This window comes from Procambarus clarkii, chromosome 25 (genome assembly GCF_040958095.1).
Source record: "Procambarus clarkii isolate CNS0578487 chromosome 25, FALCON_Pclarkii_2.0, whole genome shotgun sequence".
NCBI lineage: Eukaryota > Metazoa > Arthropoda > Malacostraca > Decapoda > Cambaridae > Procambarus > Procambarus clarkii.
In genome coordinates this window covers 11,857,492-11,875,312 of record NC_091174.1, presented here as the reverse complement: position 1 = coordinate 11,875,312, position 17,821 = coordinate 11,857,492, and the positions used below count along the sequence as shown (strand labels likewise).

The following is a 17,821-nucleotide window of genomic DNA, read 5'->3' as shown; positions in this document are numbered from 1 at the left end:
GAGCATCTAGCAAGTATAATTTATGGATCTAATAAATTCATCGACTGTGGAAGACCTAAGTAATTACTGGACAAGCAAATTTGAAGGTGCTAGTGGAAAAACAAAAGGAGTGCGCACAACCTACTTACATCAAGGCCATAAATACCTAGGTACAATATCAGCAGGAATTCCCAAACAATAAAAACATCCTTATTAATATAATAAACTACAAACTCTAGGGACAAATGCTCCAGAAAAGAGCATTAAAAACGTGAGTAAAAATACACTGGATCTTTTAATAAAGAAATTAAATTTACGATTTTTTTTAAATAATGGCTATTCTTTTGTAGTTTTTTATGTCATCTTGAAATAATTTGTGAATGGTAGATTTGGTCTTTCTATTTCGCTTATTAGCATCTTTACAAATATTATATATAACCCCGCTTTTAGTGAATATTTGAGTTATTATATTAGGAAACTCTATATCTTAGGAAACTCTATTAGGAAACTATATATTAGGAAACAGCTATCCAATTTTGCTTCAATAAAATTATCTCCAGATTCATTTGATTTAATATTATAAATTCTATTACTATTGGTAAAGATTTAAGTTTAAAGATCATCTCCCTACCTCCATATGTGTATCTGTGCACATGTACTCACTTATCATGTGTATTGGGAGCACATTTCCTAACTTTGCTGTTAGGAAATGTTTGGTCATGGATGCTTGTGCTGAAATTCTTTTCCTCCTGTCAAACCACCACACTGTGGGCTGCCCTAAAGCGGGCCTAAGGCTACCCTGCGGCACGCCTAGGGCTACCCCGCAGCACGCCTTGAGACAGTTTAGGTAACAATTTTAGATCACAATTATTATCATAATTCCTCTTGTGAAGAATAATGAGTATTGTAAATGTACAGTCTCTTGGGTGTTCTGTAATCTTCTCTTCTTAGATCTGGGAACAAGTTAATATTAAATTTGTTTATGGTAAAATGCGGGAAAAATGCAGCGTAGCTCTCTTGGCCTTTGACATTAATTCCAAGTTTAAAATTAGCATTTTGTTGTTATATGACGCGGCCGACAGACCTCGCTCGCTCAATCCTATTACCAACAGGTCTAAGAGAACACAAACACTACTTAAAGAGGGAAACAATTCTAAAGGAGTAGACGAACTTAAAGAGGTAAACAATTCTAAAGGAGTAGACGAACTTAAAGAGGTAAACAATTCTAAAGGAGTAGACGAACTTAAAGAGGTAAACAATTCTAAAGGAGCAGACGAACTTAAAGAGGTAAACAATTCTAAAGGAGCAGACGAACTTAAAGAGGTAAACAATTCTAAAACAGCAGATGAGCCTGAGAATTACCGGAGGCGGTGAGGCTGTGGAGGAGGAGACGCTTCACCCACGCCTCGGTGATGTCTTCCACGTGTCTGGCCAACAGGTGTTGATGATGCTCCTCCTGTCTGTCCATCTGCTGCCGTCTGTCTGTCTGTCTCTTGGCTCCCGCCCTGCCGCTCACCCACTTCTGTTGTTATAAGTAAATGGTGTTCAGTGTTGCCTTCCCAGTCTTGTGGGTTGTGTGTGGGCGAGGGGGGATATGCTGGTGGTGTTGGCACTGTTGTCACTGGTGTTGGCACTGTTGTTGACACTGGTGTCACTGGTGTTGTCACTGGTGTTGTCGCTGGTGGTGACAATGTTGTCACTGGTGTTGGCACTGGTGTTGACACTGGTGTCACTGGTGTTGACACTGGTGTCACTGGTGTTGTCACTGGTGTTGACACTGGTGTTGTCACTGGTGTTGTCGCTGGTGTTGTCACTGGTGTTGACACTGGTGTCACTGGTGTTGTCACTGGTGTTGTTACTGGTGGTGACAATGTTGTCACTGGTGGTGACAATGTTGTCACTGGTGTTGACACTGTTGTCGCTGGTGTTGTCACTGGTGTTGGCACTGGTGTCACTGATGTCACTGTTGTCGCTGGTGTTGTCACTGGTGGTGACAATGTTGTCACTGGTGTTGACACTGTTGTCACTGGTGTTGGCACTGTTGTTGACACTGGTGTTGTCACTGGTGTTGACACTGGTGTTGTCACTGGTGTTGGCACTGTTGTCACTGATGTTGTTACTGGTGTTGTCGCTGGTGTTGTCACTGGTGGTGACAATGTTGTCACTGGTGTTGACACTGTTGTCACTGGTGTTGGCACTGTTGTCACTGGTGTTGGCACTGGTGTTGTCACTGGTGTTGTCGCTGGTGTTGTCACTGTTATTACTGGTGGTGACAATGTTGTCACTGGTGGTGACAATGTTGTCACTGGTGTTGACACTGTTGTCACTGGTGTTGACACTGTTGTCACTGGTGTTGTCACTGGTGTTGACACTGTTGTCACTGGTGTTGACAATGTTGCCACTGGTGTTGACACTGTTGTCACTGGTGTTGACAATGTTGCCACTGGTGTTGTCACTGGTGTTGGCACTGTTGTTGTCACTGGTGTTGACAGTGTTGTCACTGTTGTCACAGGTGTTGACACTGTTGTCACAGGTGTTGACACTGTTGTCACTGGTGTTGACACTGTTGTCACTTGTGTTGACACTGGTGTTGACAATGTTGTCACTGGTGTTGACAATGTTGTCACTGGTGTTGGCACTGTTGTCACTGGTGTTGGTACTGTTGTCACTGGTGTTGGCACTGTTGTCACTGGTGTTGACACTGTTGTCACTGGTGTTGTCACTGTTGTTGACACTGTCACTGGTGTTGACACTGTTGTCACTGGTGTTGACAATGTTGTCACTGGTGTTGACACTGTTGTCACTGGTGTTGACACTGTTGTCACTGGTGTTGACAATGTTGTCACTGGTGTTGACAATGTTGTCACTGGTGTTGTCACTGGTGTTGACACTGTTGTCACTGGTGTTGACACTGTTGTCACTGGTGTTGGCACTGTTGTCACTGGTGTTGACACTGTTGTCACTGGTGTTGACACTGTTGTCACTGGTGTTGACAATGTTGTAACGGTGTTGACACTGTTGTCACTGGTGTTGACAATGTTGTCACTGGTGTTGACACTGTTGTCACTGGTGTTGACACTGTTGTTACTGGTGTTGACACTGTTGTCACTGGTGTTGACACTGTTGTCACTGGTCATGACTGTTGGCACTGGTGTTGACAATGTTGTCACTGGTGTTGACACTGTTGTCACTGGTGTTGACACTGTTGTCACAGGTGTTGACACTGGTGTTGACAATGTTGTCACTGGTGTTAACACTGTTGTCACAGGTGTTGACACTGGTGTTGACAATGTTGTCACTGGTGTTAACACTGGTGTTGTCACTGGTGTTGACAATGTTGTCACTGGTGTTAACACTGTTGTCACTGGTGTTGTCACTGGTGTTGACAATGTTGTCACTGGTGTTAACACTGTTGTCACTGGTGTTGTCACTGGTGTTGACAATGTTGTCACTGGTGTTAACACTGTTGTCACTGGTGTTGACACTGTTGTCACTGGTGTTGTCACAGGTGTTGTCTGCTGTTGGAGACGTGTGTGGTGAAGGCAGAGTGCTGTGGCTGGAGGGTGAGGGGGAAGGTACTTGGGGTGTAGTGTGTGTGGGGGGGGGAGGGTGTACTGGAGGAGGTGCTACACTCACCAGTCTGGAACACACACTGAGGCACTGAGCGACCAGGTGCCACGTGTGGCCGGAGCTCAATGGTCGCTATCTGGGTCACGGTGACCCCCCTGCCTCTCGTCCAGTGGGTAAATACCCCTCAATAACCTCTGCCTATTGTTAATATTACTCAATGAGTAATATTTCCCTGATCTATAGTACTCATATCATTTATACAATGAATACTCAACCCCCTCTGTTGGTGCTCGTACTTGGAGTAATGCTGGCGGCTTGTTCCACTAATATCGCTTGAATTGCAGCTAAAACTTGCAGTAGTCTCTCAATTGCACTTTCACAAATATATACTTTCACTTGGGCTTGTGTTAGCTATGTCCTCATGACACTTGATTCGTCAGGCATATTCGCGTGACATTGTCTACTCGGGTCGATTAGTAAGGATTCTGGAGGCTGTGTGGCGAGGCGAGTTTGGGAAGGTCGCCCACTGTAAACAGGATCCAAACTCATCTTCTTCATTGGGATAATATCACTAACACCGACTCACCGACGTCAGTGAGTCTTAGACACACATTTGGTATCCAACTGCCATTCTGAATATTTTATACAATGCAATAACAACACGATTCTAAATTTACTTTAACTTTGCTATATATTGGGTGTTTGTGTCTTCAAAGGATAAGGTGTTTTGCTCTCCACTGTTTAGCGAGTCTTGAACAAGACGGGCTGGAAGAAACTGAAGCACGTCTCGAGTCGTAGCTTTGAACAGAGATTAATATCCAGAATACGAACTATTACCGACTGGGATTGTCCATATTTTGTACATAAACTTGGTGAGCCCGCCAGCCCTATGTTTTGATGATAGACTGGCAATAGGAGTCTGTGGACGCGACGATCCGGTTGTGTGGGAACCCGTTGAGGTGAACGACCGCTCGTCGTGTTGACATGCTCGTACCAGCATTATAACAAGATGGAGCCGCTTCATTGGATAGATTCTGAATCTGGGGAAGATCCTTCAAGATATGTTCACACGGTGGAAATGTAGAGATATATATGCAGATGTTGCATATGAAAGGACGGTCTATTCTTGTCTCGTGGATAATTGTTACATTAACTTGATTGTAAGCAATCAGTTTTGTTTATAGTTAAACCAAGGTTAGGTTAACCTTAGTGTGTTTTTGGGCTCTTGGCATTTATGTAATTTATAATGAAGCATTTGCAGACGTGAGCTTCGAGCCTTGGAAGTGTGAAGCATTGTTCGAGAAAATCTCAAACGTGAGCAGTTGAATCATGTGTCAATTGTTATTCATAAACAGGGAAGCAGCAGCTACCTTAACTAGTATTTGGCCGACGGATTATCTTATCTCCATCACTAGCTGGAAGTGAATGAAGCACGTTTCGATTTATAACTACGAACGTAGGCTGGGGAATCATATAATGCAAATACTCACAAGGGCTGCACAAAATATGTGCAGCCCTTGCACGAAACGTCGGCTCAATGCTCTTTAATCCAGCAACTACCGTAATGTAGTGTGTACATTTCGTATTTATAAATGTTTGAAGTTCGAACTTTAATCGAACAGTGCTTCAGTTCGGGGACTACGACAGGGTTGCAGGATCACGAGCTAAGAATAGGTTGATAGATGTAAGTACAGTATTTGACTGGCATCGTTGACCCGATTAGCGGGATAGCAACCAGTCCTCAGGTGTGCTCGTCCATCCAGCGGCCGACCCCAAAGACGTACCCCATCAATTTTAATGTACCGTGTACTCAAAATCGGGGTTAATATTTTATGTAAATTAAAACAATTATATAATACAATTTGGTGTAAAGTTTGACCAAAATTTGGTTAAATTAGATGTAGTTTGCAGTTATTTATATTTGCAGTTCAAGGGGTTGAAACATTTCCAGAGATGCAGTTCGAACAGAGGACATCAGTGAAGCACTGTTCGGTAAATACTGTCCGGTAAATATTCTACCATAAGTTTCAGTCGTGTTAAGCGTTTTTTTTATTCATAAACAGTGAGCTTAAGGCTGTGTCAACCAACATATGGCCACTGATTAGGAGGCCGGGCCGTTTTCTTTGGAGTAAGAAGCTTAATAATCAAAGAAAACGATGAGAGTGAGAAGGAATATAGAAGACCAACTCCTCTATCAAGTGTAATTTCCATTGAACAATTCTTTTCCTTGTTGCAAACGAGGCGAGAGAGCCACGGTGTCCTGCATAGTAACTAACAATATCCACGTATTAAACAATATGAATAATGGATATCTATCAAGTGAAAATGTCTGAGTGTTTAATAAATATAAATACTTCATTCAAATCGTGTTTTTTTATATTATATATTTAAATCTTAATTTATTTGCGAATGTAATTAACTTCATGTCGAACTTCCATTTTAAACTTGAATGTAGAATTGGTGGACGTCTTCGTGTTGTTTACTAAGCTCAGTCTTTTAACCGGTTTAAGGAAGTGCTGGTAGTTTGTGGGCTATCATTGGTTGTTTGGGAGGCTATCATATCAAGCTAATTTACGGCAAAGGGTCTTGTGTTTTATACTTTGTGATATCCTCCGTTTTCAAACATCGGAGTTGAGGGTCCATGGACCAGTTCTGTGTGGCTTTACAATAAATCGTGCCTGCCATGTCACCGTGCCTGGCACTGTCATGTCACTGTACCTGCCACTGTCACTTCCACGTCACTGTGCCTGCCACTGTCACTGCCATGTCATAAGCTTGTGCCACCTTTTACGTGAGTGGAAAGCTTACCAAAATAGTATTGTTGTAGACTCACTCCCTCGTTTACACCATCCAGTTTTATTTACAAGTCCAGCCTTTCTGGTTGAGACAAAGCTAGTGATCAGCTGACCTTTTAAGTGGCTGGTGAAGCTCGCACGTCCTCTTCAGGCAGATGGGAGGTTTGGATCATTACATTTATAGAAAATTTGATTGATAATTTGTATCTGAATATTAACATTTATTAGGCAAGGTAGTTGACCAGACCACACACTAGAAGGTGAAGGGACGACCACGTTTCGGTCCGTCCTGGACCATTCTCCACATACTTTAGCCACGTTATTGTGACTCATCGCCTGCATAGGCAAGGTAATTATGAGGAGAAAGCGCTAATTCACCATGGCTATATAGCAGTGGGATGGGATATGAGGACTAGGAGCTGGGATAGGAGTGTCTGGGATCGAGCATCGACCTGCAGGAAACGAGGTCGTTTCTGTACCGACTACTCCAATGGAATGATAAATTATATTTTATAAATCCCAGAGGAATTCCCATCAAATTTGTCGAAGCGTCCCAATGGCTTTAGAATGTGTTTGTGCTCCGTGTTGAGTGACGCCGGCCACAATATCACAAATATATTGATCATAGTTTTTTTTTGGCAGGTGTTGCAACGTTGAGGTCATTGACGCCAGCAAATGAAAGTAGAGCTTCTGGCGGCATATGTGTCAGCCCTTTATTTACACTGCTTACATTATCAAGTCATCACCATAAAAGTAATTTCATTGTGCATAAGGTGGGTGGGGTGGGATGGGGTGTAGGGGGGAGGTTGTGGTTGTGGGTGGGGGGGGTGGGGTGTAGGGGGGAGGTTGTGGTAGTGGGTGGGTGGGGTGGGGTGGAGGGGGGGAGGTTGTGGGTGGTGGGGTGGGGTGTAGGGGGAGGATGTGGTTGTGGGTGGGTTATTGGGTGTGTGTGTGTATAGTGTGTATATTTGCTATTTGTGCCTGCAGGAGGGAGCTGTCAGCTCTTGGGGTTAGAAACGCCTTTCTAAATGTCGTTGTCTAATACACCGATTCCTGATCTTTATTCTATCATGTCTACTACATATATTTCTCTCTAACACACACACACACACACACACACACACACACACACACACACACACACACACACACACACACACACCTATAGTAACTTGTGTTAGGAATCCTTGAGAACCTTGTATACCATATATGTCAGACCAATCCTGGAGTATGCAGCTCCAGCATGGAATCTATATCTCGTAAAGCACAAGACTTAATTGGAGAAGGTTCAGAGGTATGCTACCAGAAACTAGTACCCGAGCTGAGGGGTATGAGCTACGAGGAGAGACTACGGGAACTAAACCTCACGTCGCTAGAAGACAGAAGAGTTAGGGGTAGACATGATCACCACATACAAGATTCTCAGAGGAATTGATAGGGCATATAAAGACCAGTCTGTCGTGACCCCTTGGTGTTTGTCTGGCACGGTCCCTGTTATTTGTCTGGCACGGTCCCTGCTATTGTCTGGCACGGTCCCTGTTATTGTCTGGCACGGTCCCTGTTATTGTCTGGCACGGTCCCTGTTATCTGTCTGGCACGGCCACTGTTATCTGTCTGACACGGCCCCTGGTGTTTGGCTACCGTGACCCGTGTAGCTAGGTCGCCTAGCATGCTTGCCCAAACGGCTTCATTTAATTGATGCATTAAGCCAGTGTAATGTGCCCTCAAAAAAACCGGGAAGGTGGTCATTACCCCCCCCTCCCCCTCCCTCCTGAGGCTTCGTCACAACCCCTAACGCAGTAACGCTGAACAAATTGATGCAATTAATTAAAAATAAAATTCAAATTGAAAGCAAAACAATGCCAGGTTTGCTATATTGTTTAAAATAACTGCGTCAGAGGTTTCATTGTTTACTATCAACATGCTACAATGATTGGTGTACATTGTTAGGGAAAATCACTGTGAAACTACCGAATACCAGCGGCGTGTGTGCAGTTAATTTTCAGTAACGCTCAAGGATTGAAATGTAAAATTTTCCAATCACCGTGATGCCAGGTAACTGGCCTGTGCTACACTTGGTGTTGATATGTGCAGAATGGTGTTGATGGTGTGAAATTGAATTGAAATTGAAATAAGTTTATTGAGGTAAAATACACACAAAGGGATGAGGTAGCTCAAGCTATTCTCACCCCGTTCAGTACATCGTGTTAATACATACATAAACACACATCACAAACAATAAACACATTACCAAACATTCTGAGAGATAAACATATTCATTTCCTCCTTCACAAGAAGTATGGTATCAGACGTACACACAAATACTTTTATGACCTAGGTATACTGTATAGACAATTTGCAAGAGACATGCAGATAATTCAACAAAAAATTAGTCTTGGTGCAAAATTCTTATATCTCTCAAGAATACCATCAACCTTTCCGTTGTGACACATCCAGGCTATTTGTTCAGGAACATGGTGTGTGTAGTGAGATACACACGAGGTTAATGGTGGGGGCATGAGTGATCGTGGGTCTGTACCTGCCTGCTAGCCTCCCTCTGTGGGGGTCCTGTGATCATATAGACTGTGGGTCCGCACAGCTTGCTGCCTGACAAGGGCATGGGTGATCGTGGGTCTGTACCTGCCTGCTAGCCTTCCTCTGTGAGGGTCCTGTGATCACATAGACTGTGGGTCCGCACAGCTTGCTGCCTGACATCAACCCGTTCTCCTACAAATGACGTCGCTTTTCGCTCGTACGCGCACTCAGGCTAAAAATCGACGTAATTCAAAATGAAATCGGCTCACGAAAGTGACGTACTGTCCCGTTTTCTGTTTTGGGTCCTCTGGCTTAGGCTGTTAGGTTAGGAGAGGAAACTTTCAATTAACGGTTTTGACGACGCATTGAAACCTTAGGAGAACTTCCTGCCCTCCTAACCTACCAGAGGACCCTTAATTTGCTGTTTTGGAAACAAAAATCCAAAATTTATTTTCAATTATTTTTATTTTCAAGTTACGTTCTTTTACGTAATTTGTAAGAGGACAGGTTCCTGACGGCATCACAGCCTGATAAATCAGTTTTTTTTTGTCTCCTTAAATCCCCTTGCCACTTCAGGGTGATAAGGGTATTGCTCTAGCTCTAGAGCCCAGCGGCCCAGCCACAGGGCATGGGTCGCTTGGGCCCTTCAACAGTAACCCTAAAAACATAATACATCTAAAAACAACTAAAATATATGTACGTGGCCTACGATGGTAAACACAAAATACACAAGAAGCATGGAGACATAACAAATACTTAGATAAAATATAACATACAATAGCATAAAAATAAAATTGCAAGCATGCCAAATACAGAATGAATTACGTCTCACAGGGAGACGATCAACGTTGAGTGTCATGCGTGCATGAGTGCATGACACTCACCCTGGGATCGAACCCAGGACCACAGGATCACAAGTCCAGCTTGCTGTCCGGTCGGCCGACCGGCTCCCAGATACCAGCTGGCTACGTACCAGCCAATGTAGACGTACAAGTGTAGTCCCACACATTCTGTTTACCAACCATTTACTTTCGCTGCAAAATAACTATGTATATTATGCATAAATTACCGATTCTTTATATGGTTTATATACCATATAAACACGGTACCTATAATCGTGCAAAATTATAGGTTGCTTTTAACTCCTCATGTGAAGAAGGGAATCGGAAGTTCAGTTCTCACTAATATTTTTATTTCATGAAGTGTTAATATATTATGGGTTTATGGGGACGACGGGTTTATACATGAGGGAGAAGGGACTCACTGATACAATTATGTATACCTTCCAACAACTAGTTTATTACACTTAAAATATGTATATATGGTTGGAGGAAGTTGTCTTTAGTTTATGAAGTATTAGACGCAAATCTACGTACATGGGTAAGACAGTATCCGTCTTAACCTGAGACAATTTGATTAACATAGTTATTGCTTAAAGTTTCATTGTAACTTTTCTTACTCAAAACAAGCCTAGCATATTATTTAAATCTCAATTATAAAATGGTATCAAGTTATGTATGATAGTTAAACTGATTAGTTATTTGATTAGTAGTAACAGTAAGCAACAGAGAAAATATCAATATTATGTAACTGTGTCATCCGCACATGGCTTCAGTAACGCACACAGTATACATGGCTTGACCACACCCGCAGTATACATGGTTAGACCACACCTGCAGTATACATGGTTAGACCACACCTGCAGTATACATGGCTAGACCACACCTGCAGTATACATGGCTAGACCACACCTGCAGTATACATGGCTCGACCACACCTGCAGTATACATGGCTAGACCACACCTGCAGTATACATGGTTAGACCACACCCGCAGTATACATGGCTAGACCACACCCGCAGTATACATGGCTAGACCACACCCGCAGTATACATGGCTAGACCACACCTGCAGTATACATGGCTCGACCACACCTGCAGTATACATGGCTAGACCACACCTGCAGTATACATGGTTAGACCACACCCGCAGTATACATGGCTAGACCACACCCGCAGTATACATGGCTAGACCACACCCGCAGTATACATGGCTAGACCACACCCGCAGTATACATGAGTAGACCACACCCGCAGTATACATGGCTAGACCACACCCGCAGTATACATGGCTAGACCACACCCGCAGTATACATGGCTAGACCACACCCGCAGTATACATGAGTAGACCACACCCGCAGTATACATGGCTAGACCACACCCGCAGTATACATGGCTAGACCACACCCGTAGTATACATGGCTAGACCACACCCGCAGTATACTTCCCTATCAAGTCGTATGCTAATTTTCACGCAATACACACATGACTGACACAACATGACAGATCAACATGACAGATCAACACACATGACAGATCAACACACATGACAGATCAACACACATGACAGATCAACACACATGACAGATCAACACACACATGACAGATCAACACACATGACGGATCACATGACTGACACAACATGACAGATCAACATGACAGATCAACATACATGACAGATCAACATGACAGATCAACATGACAGATCAACATGACAGATCAACATGACAGATCAACATGACAGATCAACATGACATCAACATGACAGATCAACATGACAGATCAACATACATGACAGATCAACATGACAGATCAACATGACAGATCAACATGACAGATCAACATGACAGATCAACATGACTGACACAACATGACAGATCAACATGACATCAACATGACAGATCAACATGACAGATCAACATACATGACAGATCAACATGACAGATCAACATGACAGATCACTAATGTCACCTTCCTCTCGCCAGGCTGGTGACGATGGCCTTTCTCCGTGACTTCAACCAACCGTTTACCTGACGGTCGCGGGCACCGGGTGAGTACTCCACCACACCTGGCACAGCACCGAGGGAGGGAGAGAGGGAGGGAGAGAGAGAGAGGGAGAGGAGAGAGAGAGAGGGAGAGGAGAGAGGGAGGGAGAGGAGAGAGAGGGAGGGAGAGGAGAGGAGAAGAGAGGGAGAGGAGAGAGAGGAACAAGGAAAGCACACTAACGTTGCATGTCAGTGCGAAAATATTTTGGAGAAAAATCGGAAGAAGGGAAGAATAGAATGAGGGAGGTAGATAATGTATAAGGGTGAAGAGGTAGACAATGTATAAGGGTGAAGAGGTAGACAATGTATAAGGGTGAAGAGGTAGACAATGTATAAGGGTGAAGAGGTAGACAATGTATAAGGGTGAAGAGGTAGACAATGTATAAGGGTGAAGAGGTGTTGGGATGACTGTTGATGGGTCACTATGACTCTTGATGGGTTGGGATGACTGTTGAAGACTGGTGATGAGCTGTGACAGCATTATCAGTTACATTAATGACAGACATGCTCCCACTGGTATTATTAATGCTCTATGCCAGAACTTGTTAAGAATATCACCTGGAGAGTATTCATGACCTCTTGTTCCACCTTTCATCCAGTTTTCTTCTCGGTGATAATTGGGTATGAAATGGTTGCCCCCACTCAAGGGGTCTTGTCACCCACCCACCTGGTCTTGTCACCCACATACCTGGTCGTGTCACCCACCCACCCGGTCTTGTCACCCACCAGCTTCCCCCGTCACCAAGCCCTGCCAAAGGCTACAAGGGAGGGGCGTACTGGGGGAGATCTGAAGGCTCCGACAATTTAGGAATTCCATAAATATTCCCTGGAAAATATCTGACTTTTTAAACCATGAAAGTGGATTGCTCTAAATAAAAAAAAATTATTCTAATTTTTAGATTTTTGGTCGACATTTTTAGTGGAGTGTCATGGGTTTATGTTCAAAATTCTCCCGTACTTTTATATTTAATTGCTAACGTTAATTTCGTGATATATATATATTTTTTAAAGATGATCTCTGTTAAGTTTTAGTATATGTATTTATTGTTTTAGCAGGATCGAATTGTTAGCTCTTGGACCCCGCCTTTTGTAACTGCCGGTTGTCTAATGTGTTGAATAATGTACGTGTGTGTGTGTGTGTGTGTGTGTACCCACCTATTTATGCCTCCTGGATGGAGCTCTAGCTTTTGGACCCTGCTTTCTAGCCTCTGGTTGTCTAATGCAATGATTCCTGACATATTTCCCTTTTGTACCTGTATTTAAGTTATGGATTGAGTTTGTGTCTACAACCTGCTCCTTAGGTCGTTCCATTTACTCATTACCGTTACTATAAAAGAAAACTTTCTAATATTTCTATGATACATGTGAGTCTCAAGCTTCCATCCGTGGCCCCATTGTTCTATTGGCTTTCAGTGTAAACATGTCCTGTTTCCACCGTGTCAATCCTTCTATGGGATGGGAATTATCAGGGGAAAAGCCTAAGCCATTACAACTATATATAGCTCAATCCCACTAAGTATTTCATACGTGTGTATCATGTCCATCCTCTCCCTCCTCGTTTCTAACGTCGTCAGGTTTAGTTCCTTCAGTCTCTCTTCGTAGCTCATTCCTCGATGCTCTTGGACCCCGCCTTTCTAACCAATTTATTTTTCCTCTATTACTACATATATTTCTCTCTAACACACACACACACACTAACATCCCCAGGATGCAGCCCGTAGCTGCTGTCTAACTCCCAGGTTTCTATTTACTGCTAGGTGAACAGGGTCAAAAACTCTGCCCATTTGTTTGCGCCTCGGCCGGGAATCGAACCCGGGCCCTTAGGACTACGACCCACGAGCACTGTCTACTCAACCGTGAGGCCCCTTGTGAGTGTGTGTGTGTGTGTGTGTGTGTGTGTGTGTGTGTGTGTGTGTGTGTGTGTGTGTATGTATTTACCATTTGTGCCTTCAGGATCGAGTTGTTAGCTCTTGGACCCCACCTTTCAAACCATCGGTTCTCTAATACACTGACTCCCGAATTATTTTTCTTCTATCTTATCTGTATATTTATCACACACACACACACACCCACACACCCACACACAGGGGGCCTGAACGCTGGCCAAACAACGCAGGAGCCACAATACCCTGAGCAGGTTATTAGACAAAAAAAACTCATAAAAATTTGAAATGTCTTTAAAATCCCACGAGACTTACGTCACTACACGCTGATATGAAGACTTCAAGAGTTATAATTTGAGGAATTCGCTTAATATTTTTGTTCATGTGTAATGGGAAATTTTGACATTTTTCTCGAAATATATTTTTCTTCAAAATCACACCAGTTGTGTTACTTCAGAGGGTAATGCAACTGGTGGTAATCAGGGGGCCAAAATTATATTTTTGGGGGAAAAAAAGAAATGTATTAAGATGGTTTTTCTTTTTGTCAGTTATTACATGATTTCTGGTGGGATTTTTCTCCAAATGTAACTTCGTTTTAATCACACAAAATGTACTTTTGCACATTGTGCTGAATTACGAAGGGCCTAAAAGATGGTTTTAATTTATGTGTGAATATACTTTTTCATGCCAGGGACAATTCTTTAAAAGATATTTTATTTATTTATAATATTCTTAAAGATCTCACTATAGATAGGTTTTGTATATGATGATTTGTGTGATTGGTCTAAAATATATAATTTGGTGCAAAAAGGTAGAAAATTAGACCCTATTTTTTATTTTTATGCAAGATAATTTTTTGTTATTTCCAACTTTAATTTTCTTTCATAATCTTAACAGAGGTAGTTTTTGCATTCCTTATTTACTATCAATGATCGAAAATATATAATTTAGTTAATTTGGGTTATAATTATTTTTGAGAATGAATTATTTTTGTATATTATTGGTAATTTCATAAAATTATTCTTTACTTTGTATGTGATGTACTTTTATACATAGTGATAAAGAATGATTGTTTAAAATATATAAATAGGTAATTGGTAAAAATTGATTAATTATTGATTAAAATTGATTAAAAATTGATTAAAAAGATAATTGCACTGAAATTGATTTTTTATGCCATGGAAAATTTGGGGAATTTTGTACAAATATTAATTTCCTAAAAATTTTTATCGGGTACTTTCTACATATTGATAAAAAAATATCTAGTGAAATGTGTAATTTAAATAAATTTTAATTCATTTTTTAATTTCTATCAATTTTATTTTCTAAATGTTCCACGATCTCTGGCGTACCTAGCAGAGAAAGTTTGTTAGTGACACTGAACTGAACAGTAGAGCGACGGTCTGTTCCCTCCCACCATTCTCCACTCCCCCGTCCCTTCATCCCCATCATTCCCCACTCCCCCGATCCCTCGTCCTCCCCACTATTCCCCACTCCCTCGTCCGTTACGTCCCTAAATGATCTGATGTTCCCATCACTAAAAAATAAGTAGAACAGTTTACAAAACGAAATGAAAAAATGAAAAAAATAAAAAAATAAACTATACTCACGAAATGAAAAGTATGGTAAACAACACAACTCAATTCCAATGCAATGTCACACAAAATAATTAAATAAAAATAAAAATAAATCGAAATCTATGAAAATTAAATTTATCAATGCAATCGGAAACAATGAAATGTAATCATAACATATTTAGTAAAGAATGTGTTGATATTACGTGCAACAGATGGCGCTGTTTAAAAAAAAATGTTTTCACCTGTCACAGGTCTGGCATCTATATAGTAGGTATATATAAACATGCGCGTATTCGAATGGAACGTTGTGTCAAAATTTCAAAGCAATCGATGAAGAACTTTTGGAGAATACAGCGTGTGTTGCTCTTACGTCCTACAGATGGCGCTGTTTTTTGTTTAAACATGATTTTCCCTGTCACAGGTGAGGCATGTATATAGTAGGTATATAAAAACATGCGTCTATTCGAATGTAATGTTGTGTCAAAATTTTAAATCAATCGGTAAAGAGGTTTCGAGGATTTCCCTCACACGAAAAACACAGTTTTTCAAAAAAAAGCATGATTCTTCCCGTCACAGACGTGACATCTATATAGTATGTATATAAAAACCCGCTCGAATGCGAATGGAACGTTATATCAAAATTTCTAAACAATCAGTGAAGAACTTTCGGAGATTAGCGATTTTGAACAAACGAACATTTCCATTTTAATTTATATAGATTTATTTATATAGAGAAGAGTTCTTATATTCTTGTACAGCCACTAGCAAGCGTAGCGTTCCGGGCAGGTCCTTAATCCTATACTCCCCGGAATACGACCCCACCAAATCGTTTAACAACCAGGTGCCCATTTTACTATTGGGTAAACAGAGGCTACAGTTAAGGATACTCATTTGTAAGGAAAAGTTGAATAATACTTTACACATCTCCTTGTAGTCTTTTGCAATGATTTATTCTTATTGGGAGCCGGTCGGCCGAGCGGACAGCACGCGGGACTTGCGATCCTGTGGTCCTGGGTTCGATCCCAGGCGCCGGCGAGAAACAATGGGCAGAGTTTCTTTCACCCTATGCCCCTGTTACCTAGCAGTAAAATAGGTACCTGGGTGTTAGTCAGCTGTCACGGGCTGCTTCCCGGGGGGTGGAGGCCTGGTCGAGAACCGGGCCGCGGGGACACTAAAAAGCCCCGAAATCATCTCAAGATAACCTCAAGAAGACTTCCCCTAGTCTGACATTTTGTTCCTTGACATTTACCTTCTTACGTATACGTGAAGAAGTTTGGGTTGGTCTTTTGCCTTGAACACGATGTTATTGTTATATTCCTTCTCTTCACAATATTACTTCTCTCTTAAGGTAATTGTGCTTACTGGTAATATATAAAATATTCTAATCTTAACATTATGATTACAATATAATGATAATTTCATAAACAATTTCAATAATACTTGCTCTTAGCTATAATATTGATCTTCTGGAGTGCCTCTTTATACTGACTGATTCCAGCGCCATCACCACATGACTGATCCCTGGCTCTATATCAGTCACTATATAGAGTGCCTCTATAATAGTGACTGATTCACAGCACGACTGACTCTGGCTCTATATCAATCACTATATAGAGTACCTCTATAATAGTGACTCATTCACAGCATGACTGACCCTGGCTCTATATCAGTCACTATATAGAGTGCCTCTATAATAGTGACTGACACACGGGAGACATCTCCCGTCACTCAGGGTGCAGTCGCACCTCCACAGATCTCCAGTATCATCTATTGATACTGGTAATGGCTCAAAAGGGTCACCACTTACGGGCTATTCATGCCCGTGCCACCTTTTGGGTGGCTTAATCTTCATCAATCTAGTGACTGACTCACAGTATGACTGACCGTGGCCACTCGCTTCTTGCAGGATGAGTGTGTGATGGCGGCGGCCCTGGTGCCAGAGGTTAAGGTTATCCCTGAGGATGATGGGGATGAGGATGGCACTACCCCTTATGTGGACCCATCGTCCCTAGCTGCCCACAGTGGATTGGGGGCCTCGGGGGGCCGATCCCACGGCCCCCTCCTAGCCCCACCTCCGCGCTTCCAACCCGAAGATGAGGACGATGACCCCGGCTGGCTGGATCTTACCGACGGGGCTGCGTATCTGGAGTGTCCGGACCTCCTGGAGTCCTACACGTCGCTCAGGCCACGTCTCTCATACAGGTAAACTGCTTCCCCGTTGCCTTGTCTATACGTCTAGTTACATTGCATTGTTATTTAGTATATAATATGATATATTATATAATTATATTGAGTGAATTTGTTGTTATTTCCAGTTAATATTTCATATCTAAATTCTAGGAAAGTAGGATAGGTAGGTCAAAGCAAAAACTAGCAGAAATTAATGCTCTCTCTTCTACATAGTTATACCTTAAGTAAAAGTCGTTTTCTTCAATTGTAGCGCGCGTGTCCATTTTCTTTTTTCCGGAAGGTTTGCCCAAGAAAGGATAACTTTAGAAAATATGATATGATAGTTATTTTTATTCAGAAAAATTGTTTTAAAATCATTATAAATGATAGATCAATAATGCCAGTTAGAATTTGCAGCATGGAATCGGTA

At 42.0% G+C, this 17,821-nt stretch overlaps 1 long non-coding RNA gene across 2 annotated transcripts in view; it reads left to right on the top strand.

The window, feature by feature from the left end:
* LOC138368639 (uncharacterized) overlaps positions 1–17,454 on the top strand; it is a 392,302-nt gene extending 374,848 nt beyond the window's left edge. The window contains exons 3-4 of one of the 2 annotated variants that reach the window (XR_011229623.1): positions 11,703–11,767; positions 17,129–17,454. This is a non-coding gene — a long non-coding RNA (uncharacterized lncRNA). The remainder of the gene's footprint in view (positions 1–11,702; positions 11,768–17,128) is intronic. The other variant, XR_011229622.1, reaches the window with a different exon arrangement.
* The last annotated feature ends 367 nt before the right edge of the window (positions 17,455–17,821 follow it).